Below are 9,166 nucleotides of genomic sequence, written 5' to 3'. Positions count from 1 at the left end.
GTGTGTGTGTGTGTGTGTGTGTGTGTGTGTGTGTGTGTGTGTGTGCGTGTGTTTGATATTAGTGCATTCACTTTCCAGGGTTCACCTCTTTATGAGATCATTTCCAAAATGCATCCTCATAAATTTGTCATCCCATCCTCCACTCATCCAGTGTGTGCATTTTTTTTATTATTTTATTTTATTTTTTGATGCATGAGAGGCCATATTCAAATGAAGGAGGGGAAGACCTTTCACACATACGCCAAGCTATAATGGGGAAAGCTTAGCATAACTTCCGTCTGATTTCCAATGCAAATATTAGCAGTCAAGTTCAGTGTGCAGTTGCAGATTATAGTTTATCCTTCTCACACACCACAGATTTTTTTTTTCACGCTCTGGAAACATTTTTGCTTATCAGCGCAATGCAACAATCAACTCTCTTCACATCCTCCCAGTCCCTCAGAGACTTCAAGAGAGACTTGGGGTAGTGGGGAGGGGGTGAGAAAGAAACACACAATGATATGGAGAAGGAGGGGGGAGTGTTATGGCTGAAGAAGACTGGGAAATGTGTGTGTGTGTGGGGGGTGGTAGTGGGTTGGTGGTGGGGATTATCAACAATCAAATGCAATCCAATTCACCCCAAACTTCAGCCACTACCCGTGATTATTATTATTTTCCCCTCTTCTTGTCTAATCCTTAGTGCTTAAATCCTTAAATAAAACATCTTAATTACTGTAAGCCTCACTATCAAATGCAAAATTACAAAGAATTCAGTGTCTGCCTCCCCCAACTCCCCCTGTTCTCTCCTAATAACATATCACATACAATTGTTTATGTAATTGCACAATATACCATGCATAAGCAGCAGCCCTCCCGTCTCTGCGTCCATAAAAGCACCATCACTGATGAGTCCCAGCATCAAACAATAAATGAAAAATAGCACAGAAAATTTGAAAGCCACTTGAATTTGTTTGTTTGTTTGCTTGTTTGCTTGACTTTTGTGCGTGTTTTAGTTGTTCATTGTATCCACAACTATTCCTTGTTGGTTATTTTTTTTATGACAAGGACAAATGAGGAGAAAATACTGTGCAGTTCAGTTCAAAAACCTATTCTAATATCCTAATAAATATTGTCCTAAAATGCATTAGTGAATATTTATTTGCTAAAATTTTTAAAACAGACCTTGAGCTTTTTGAGCTATATTATCATGTAACAGATTTGTAGTACACGTTTTTGAGTAGATTATTAATTAAAAAAATAAATAAAATAAAATGCATACTGCTTTTTTCACTTGTGATTAGAATGGTTAGACTTTTTGCATGTCAGAGTCATACAGCAAGGAAATAAATTGAACATTCTTCTTGACCATACTTGGTGCATAGCACAAGCTGAGCTCTAAAAAAATCATAATTTGGCTAATTAAGAAAATATCAAATGTCAGATACGAGTAAAGCAAGAGAAAGAAAACTTCCGGCTGGATTTCTTCAACATTTACAACGAAGGCTGCTTTACTTTCTTTTCCAGGCTGTGTCACAAAAACACACCAATGGGGTGGGTGAATTCACAGTGGAGTGTGGCAGCACAGCCAATTAGAAGTTGTTTAAGGTCAGGCCATGGCCTGTGGGATTCGAGAAAACAATAAATAATTTGGAGGGTAAAAAGCAAAGTCTTACCCAGTACAAAATGCATTGTGTTCCGTAAAATCATGACAATTTATTTTCCCGGTGAATTATTTACGTGAAACTTTGCTGCAAACATGCTTTGCTCACTGAAGGAGAAGATAATCTTCAATCTTTGTAAATACTTCAACAATGGTGTGTGTGACAAACACTGAAAAGAGATTTGGTGCTAGAGGGCGACGTGAAGTATTGCCTGGATTGTGGCATCTCCTGGCAGCTTTGGAAAACAACAATCCAACTGCACTTATCCTGAGCCAATGCTTACTGATTGTTTCATGTAAGAGGAACAATTTTGTGCTACATAGCAGCTTGAGAAAGAAGGAAAAAAATCAGCTAGTGTTAGTTCGTAACAGATGGTGCAGATGAATAAAAACAAACCTGGAAAAACTTGCTTGTTACCTGGAAACCAGGATTGTCAGAGAAGCACTTTGTAAATTTACTCCAACAGGTAAAATAATACGTAAGTATAGTTTATGTGGGAGGAGTAATCGGTTATTAGACGGGAAACTGTGGTGATTGAGATTACAGGCAGCGTGAGTAAATCTGACAAAACAGCTTTTAAAGTTTTCAACTGTGAGATTAAAAATTTCCACTTGGTTATATCACCAGGAGCTTCTCCTCAGTAGCGGATGTGTTCTTTTCAAACCCAATTCGTTCACATAGAGTATTTTGAGGCATTCTGCTTTTTTTTTTCCTATTCTTGTTTTCCAAAACATTAGTCTTGCTAACTCTAATGCGTGCAAATGCAATGACTCAAGCAAGCCTTTTGTCTTTCCCTTGCTTACCCCTCTCGTTTCTGCTCATGCTTCCTTCCTCGCTGTGTTTAGGAGGCGGCGAGTAAATCATATGGTTGGCTCGTGCAAAGTCATAAAATAATGGGATCATATTCCAGTTTCTTCTGCTTATTAGAGTTCCAAAGAATGGCAGAACCCTCTACTTTCAACACTCAGAAAATTCTAAATACTTTGACAAATCAACATCCCTTGACAGCTACATAATGTATGTTTTTTTTTATTCTTTTTCCTATGCAGCTTGTGCCTGTGAAACTCCATCACAGCCGGTGGTAGCTACAGTGATTTACCAACCAACACTACCAACAATACTGGACTGAAGGCAAATGATTGGAGTTTAGTTTACAAGGTATGGTAAATAAAACAAACAAACAAACAAACAAACAAACAAACAAACAAAAAAGCAAAGAACATCTGCTTTCCAGTGCTTTAATGGTCTTGCAGACTTGGTGGATTGCACAATCAAGGATTTATTTATTCAGATTTGCATGTTTGTACTTGCAAAGTGTGGAAAACAGCCTCATGAAAATTCAGAATTGGATGGTTAGTGATTTAGAAACATCTGATTTGATGAAGCACAAGCACTTGTTTTGTCTTGCTTGTCCAAAATCCGTAAGCATTGGCTCAAATGTTTACAATTCTGCCTTGATTTCTCTATTTACATTACAACCGTTTGGCTTTAAGCACTCATATTTAGCCAATATGCTTGCTGCTGACTGATAAAAAACCATCTCCACCAAAAAATGATGTTTCTGCACAAAACTGAACATGTTGTCTCTTCCCTTTTCATCCTCTGCCACCCAAAGAAATGGCAAAGTGATCATAGGTTCTGCCCATGTCTCTTTGTTTGTTTGTCTGGGACTTGAGCAAAACATATTATAGCTTGTGAAACAAATTTTCTTGAAACTTTCAGAAAGTTGAGATGACAACTAGAACTGTTTACTAAATGGCCAGTACAGCAAAGCAATTTCAACAAACACAAAAAGAAAGGTCACAATGTTATGTGTTTATGTCAATTTCTTGAAAAAAAATTGAAATTGAAAAAAAAAACTAAACAACAAAACTGTAGTAGTAGCTGAGACTGATTCCCAACCTTTAACCTGAGTGCCATTACCCATTGAAATCAACTCTGTGTTTGTTAGCAGAATTTTTCATGAACCACTGAACAGATTTCAATGAAACACTAAGAAAGTAATTACTATATATTTATAATTATCTCCTATAGCCAACCCAATTCAAGATGGCCACCACAGCTAATCACTCTTAACTGACACAACAATGGCCACAGTTTGGTGAATTGTAGCAAAATTGAGCCAAAAAAATGTGTTAGTAGTAGCTGACAATCATTCACAACACATACCCCAAGTGCTAACACAGGTAACACTCTAAATTCTAACACAATGTAGGTTGGAAAACGTTTATCAATCATTTGTATGCCTGATGTTAAGCATCTAGGCTCAGTGGATTTGGCTCCTCCTCCGGGACTTGAAGCTCAAGCGACTGGCCTGACTCACTGTCCTTTGACATCGGAGTTTTCCGGGTCTGCTTTGACGTGTTTCAAACTTGAATCAGCTGATCTTTGTTATGTGATTAACATTTCCTGAAACTTTTGTGTGAGACAGAAATATATTTAATCCTGACAAACTGCAATCCAACTATTAAACCAGCTGTATGGAGTATGATAAATGGCAAAAAAAAAGCCATTCTTTAAAGCACAGTTACACTTAAACGTATGTTTGTCTAAGTTCATGCATGGGACGTACATTTTAGGTCTCCATGTGATTATTTTTTCATCACAAAAATAGTACATCAAGATTTTGTTCTTTGCTCACACGCACTCCCTTTAATCATTTGTGTCCCAGGGTCAAAGTGCAACTGAGTGGAAGCCGTTTCCACCGGGAGGCTTTTCATTGTACGCGGCATGATGGGGTTGATTAACGAGAAGCAACTATGGTTTGTCTTCTACAGCTGAGTGAACAACTTCATTTCAGCTGATGAGTTCAAGCTCAGGTCAGGGTGGTCTTCATCTGTGACATTACAACAGCCACACAATAAGAATTAATTTCTCTCTGTGAAAACATCTACATGGTGCTGGGACCTGGCTTTTGAAACATATCGCAATTAGGATCAAACAACTCGAAGAGCAGTCGTACGCTCAAGTGATGAAGCTGTTTTATGTGCGTTTGTCTTGTGTTTTTTATGTGTGTATATGTGTGGGTTCATAAGATTTCTTTTTTGTTTTTTGTCTTACTTGGTTCACTCTTCCCATGGCTTTTGTAATGTCGGTCAAATATACGTAAACAATGATGTGTTTTGTTTTGTTTTTGTTTTTTTTTTCCCCAAACCTGCTCTACATTTGACAGATGATTGTTTGGAGTCTGCTGCTGTGTAGTTTCCTGCTCCCCCACAAATGAATGCACTGAACACAAACAGGTGAAGCAATCTGCAAAACTCATTTTCACCAAAAAAAAAAAGAAAGAGAAAAAGAATAAAAAAGAAAAAGTGGTACTCGGGGAAAGAAACTTCAAGCAATTCTTGGTTTTGTTTCAAAGACCATCCATTCTGTAGTCTGGGTTTAGTTTGCATCTAATATTACCACACCAAAATCAAAGAAGAATGAGAAGTATTTTTTTGATTTCTGTTTGGGTCTACCATCTGTTAACTTCTGAATTCTGCATCTCAAGTCTCTGAAGCATTCACTCACGTTCTCTCTCTCTCTCATTCGCAGCTATTTACCGCCCGCCCTCCCTCATCCACCAGCTTCCACTATGCAGTCAATCATAAAAATATATTTCCAATTCTGAGCTGGCCTCTCAAGCATCACCAATGTGCATAAGGCTTCATCAAAATATTAAAACCCAAGAAATAGGAACCTTACGTCCTGAGACCTGCTTGAACTTTTAGTTTGCCGAGTTGTGTATAGAGGGTGATGGAGGAAATGAAAAATCTGAATGCAGAATGAATGTATATTCAGGGACACAAACATAAATAGATGAAATGTTAGGTAGACTGAAGGCATGTAAAAAGTAAAGTAGTTATCTATGAGAAAGTCCAGATCTTCAAAAGTGTGGTCCTGTGGAAAGTGTGTGAACAAATTACAGTATATCTGTAATAATATCGATCTACATGCTACAGCTAGCTGCTGCTGCTGTTTGCACTCTCAAATGTCGTAATCCTTCTGAAAGAAAAATGAAGTTTTCAAAATATAAGCCCAAATTACGCGCAGGAATCCGATTCAAAGTTAGACACGAGTTTTTAATTTTCACATCACAGATTATCACAACTCCTACAGACCTGGGGGCTCATGCATAAAGGATTGCGCAGCTTTCACACTAAAACTTGGCGTACAGACAAATTTAGAAAAGTGCGCCGCACCAAAATATTCAGATGTATAAAACCATGTGCACGCAGGTTCCTGCGCACCTTTCCTTTATACATCTCAACGAACGTGGACCTTAACGCACGTGAGATATGTCACAGGTTAAATCTGTAAAATAGATGTAAATGTGTCCAGCGTGTGAGATTCTCCTCAGATTTTCCTCTCTGTTGGATCAGAAAGGATTTTTAGATGCAAGAAAAATATAAATTAAATGGAGAATGAGTGAGAAAATTGTCAGTGGGGCGTAAAAATGAGTTTGCCACTCGCAAAGGTGTGTGGGTGTTGGTGTGTACACGCGTGTGCTGCTGTCTTCAGCGGCGCATGAGGCTGAGAGGCATTTCCACCTTTGCATGTCTTTAATAAATGACTGTAAACACTGACATTGATCCATACGCACAACTTTACGCAGCAATCTATTGCGTCTTGTGGAGCAGAGGAATCATCACAGCTGAGAATTAATATGCTGAGTTGACAACATTTTTTTTTCTCAGTGAAAATTAAAAATGCTTCTTAGAAAATACACACATTTTATTCTCCTCAGCTGTGCGTGCACTCCGCAGGCCATGCGCTCTGCATGTGTTTCCAACTACGTGACAACGATATAAAATTTTACGGTTTACAGACTGGACTGAGGTTCTTTGATCATTGTTAGGCTGATCAATTTTCTTGTCTGAGGTCAAATGATTTTCAGTCCTGAGGTCCAGTTTCATGACCGTTCGAGTTTAAACAATTGAAACTCAAGCTAAAAAAATTAAATTTAACACAGTGTTCAGATGTTCCTTACATCCAGAAAACAGAACAGAGTCACATTTCTGTGGATTCAGGTCAGATTTGTGACTTCGTGGGTTAAAACTGTAGACTGAAAAACTTTGCGTGGCTGCCGCACATTCTCACGGCAGGTGAAAAGTGTGCATAAATATACGCACACTTTCACGCAACGTTGGTTTTAATACATCCCAACGTAGGCGTAGAACCTGGCGCATACAATTTTTTTTGTGCGTACGCAACGTTTAAACATGAGGCCCCTGGACACCACTGGCAACTGGTAACATTATACCCCAATACAGTAGCTTTTATCAGTACTCTTCAGAAATGAGTCACACCTCCTGGAAATGACATCACTGAAAGAGGGGAAATGACCTCACCTATCCGGGTGACCCACTTCACAAACAGTGAAACATATGTGAAATCTGAAACCTGTGATTTTTTTCCCCTAGGCTAAACTATCTTTCTTAAACTGTGGCTAGAAAGGCAAATTTAGCTTCCTCACGCCCACTTTAGACAATGTTACGATTTTTTTTTTTTTTGCCTGTGACTAGAAATGTGATTTGTACTGTAACTATGGCTCACCCCCACTCATGTCTACTTTTCCATAAATGGACATGGGTTCTTTTTTAAAGGGAGCATGCCCACAGCAGGCAGAAAAAAATGGGCAATGCAAGTATGATTTCAAAATAAAGTTCAGGTTTAAAAACAGGATTTACTGTTCTACCTTGGTAATGAACTGACTTTAGGTTGTTTTATTAATCTTATAAATTTAGTAAAATTCTCTTGAAATGGCTAAGAAATACATAGTTTTGAGAATATATATATTTTGGGAGGAGTGGGTGCATGCCTTCAGATATCCTTAGGACTGCTTTGCTCCACAGCTGCTTGTTAACTTCTATGAATGTCTTTCATTGTTATGAGCAGATGTTGGCAGATACAATGTAGGCTTCTGAGATTCTGTTTCAAATTCATTAAATTGTTGTTAACTGTTTTAATTGAACAAAGCTGTTTAATTTTGAATGTGAGTGCATGGAAATAGGCAGTGAGAATGAGATATGAAAAATTGCGCCAACAAAAATCTTGTCTTGTCTAATCTAATCTTGTCTAATTTACAATAGGTAGAATATTAATTGTTCAATATATTTCAACAGAATCCATATGGGAAAAAAATGTGTTTAAAATGTATTATGTTTGGAACCTTCTCTTCAAGCCTGGACAAAAGAACTGTAGAGATTTGAGAATAAACTAACTGTATTATGCTTCCAAGAATAGCCGAATGTATGCTGATTAGCTGGACAAATGATTTGATTGTTCCAAAGAGAAGGTAAAAAAAAGGAATTCTGTGTTGGGTAACACAGTTCATTGCTTAGCATAGAATTGTAAAATGGGCAAAAGGTGCTGTGCAACGTATGTCACAGTCAATTTTATCATGAGCGTGATGAAACCTCTGTCTTTGCGATGTGAAATAAAACTGCGTGTTATCTCTACTGTGGAAAATTCATCGCTGCAATTACTCAAACTCGCCGCAGCCTTTGTCAGTGTTCGGAGGGGAAGAATCTGCGCATGAAAAGCTATTCACAATCAACTGTATATAAATCAGCATCACATTATAAAAATCAACCACAGTCAGAAAAAACCTCAAAGATTATAGAATATATATANATATATATATAGTAAATATGTCTCTGTGGTAAAGGTCTGAAGTCAGAATCCGCTTTGACAAAGTTTTCCACTCAGCTTTTAAATCTGTGGTTCATATGAGTGAAAGAAAAAAAAAGAAAGGAAATGGTAAAAGAAACAAATAAAACAGCCTAGAAACTGTCCAGATTGAAACTATACTGTGCCTGTCGCCTGTGCTGTTTCTACTTCCACTCACATAAAACACAGGTTGGCCTTGGCAGAGACAAAAAGCTTCTCTCCTTCAAGCATAACGGAAGACAGTAGAAAGAATATGTATCCATCCTTAAGTAATTTTGTTTACTGGCCCTGGCTCCCATGTGCTCAGGGTAAAATCTCAAGGCGCTCTCCCATCCATTGAACAAAACTCAGCAAATTGGTACCTCAGGTTTATTTCTCTTTGAGCTCTCTCACCTGGGAGTCAGGGGGAACAATTGCCTTGTAGGCCTGAACTGCAAACAGCTTTCTCTCTGATCTGCTCCCTTCGCCCTCACACTATTTGAACTGTGTTTTCCCCTGGCATTCTGGGAACCGTTTGCTCTTTCTCCCTGTGTCGAGAAAGAAAGACGCTGTGTTCTTCATACATTTTTTAGAGTCTGGGGTATGTTCCCTCATGCAAATACATACAGTCATGCAGAGTTTCTCTCCTGCACACACTTTCAAAACAGGCCTGTCAGTACCTGGACATCATTTTTTTTTCTTAAACCAAAAAGGTCTACCAACTTCCCTCAATTTGTAAACAAGTTTGGATGATATGAGCACATTAGTGTCGGTTCTCTCTAAATCCAGTGTTGAGAAATGCCAAGTACGTGTAGAACACGGCGCTTTGATGAAGCTGTCATCAATCAATAATTCATCACAACTTTGCTTGGTTATACAGGCATCTCAATATG

The sequence above is a fragment of the Austrofundulus limnaeus genome, unplaced genomic scaffold (assembly GCF_001266775.1).
Source record: "Austrofundulus limnaeus strain Quisiro unplaced genomic scaffold, Austrofundulus_limnaeus-1.0 Scaffold112, whole genome shotgun sequence".
NCBI lineage: Eukaryota > Metazoa > Chordata > Actinopteri > Cyprinodontiformes > Rivulidae > Austrofundulus > Austrofundulus limnaeus.
Note: the sequence above shows the minus strand (reverse complement) of the source record.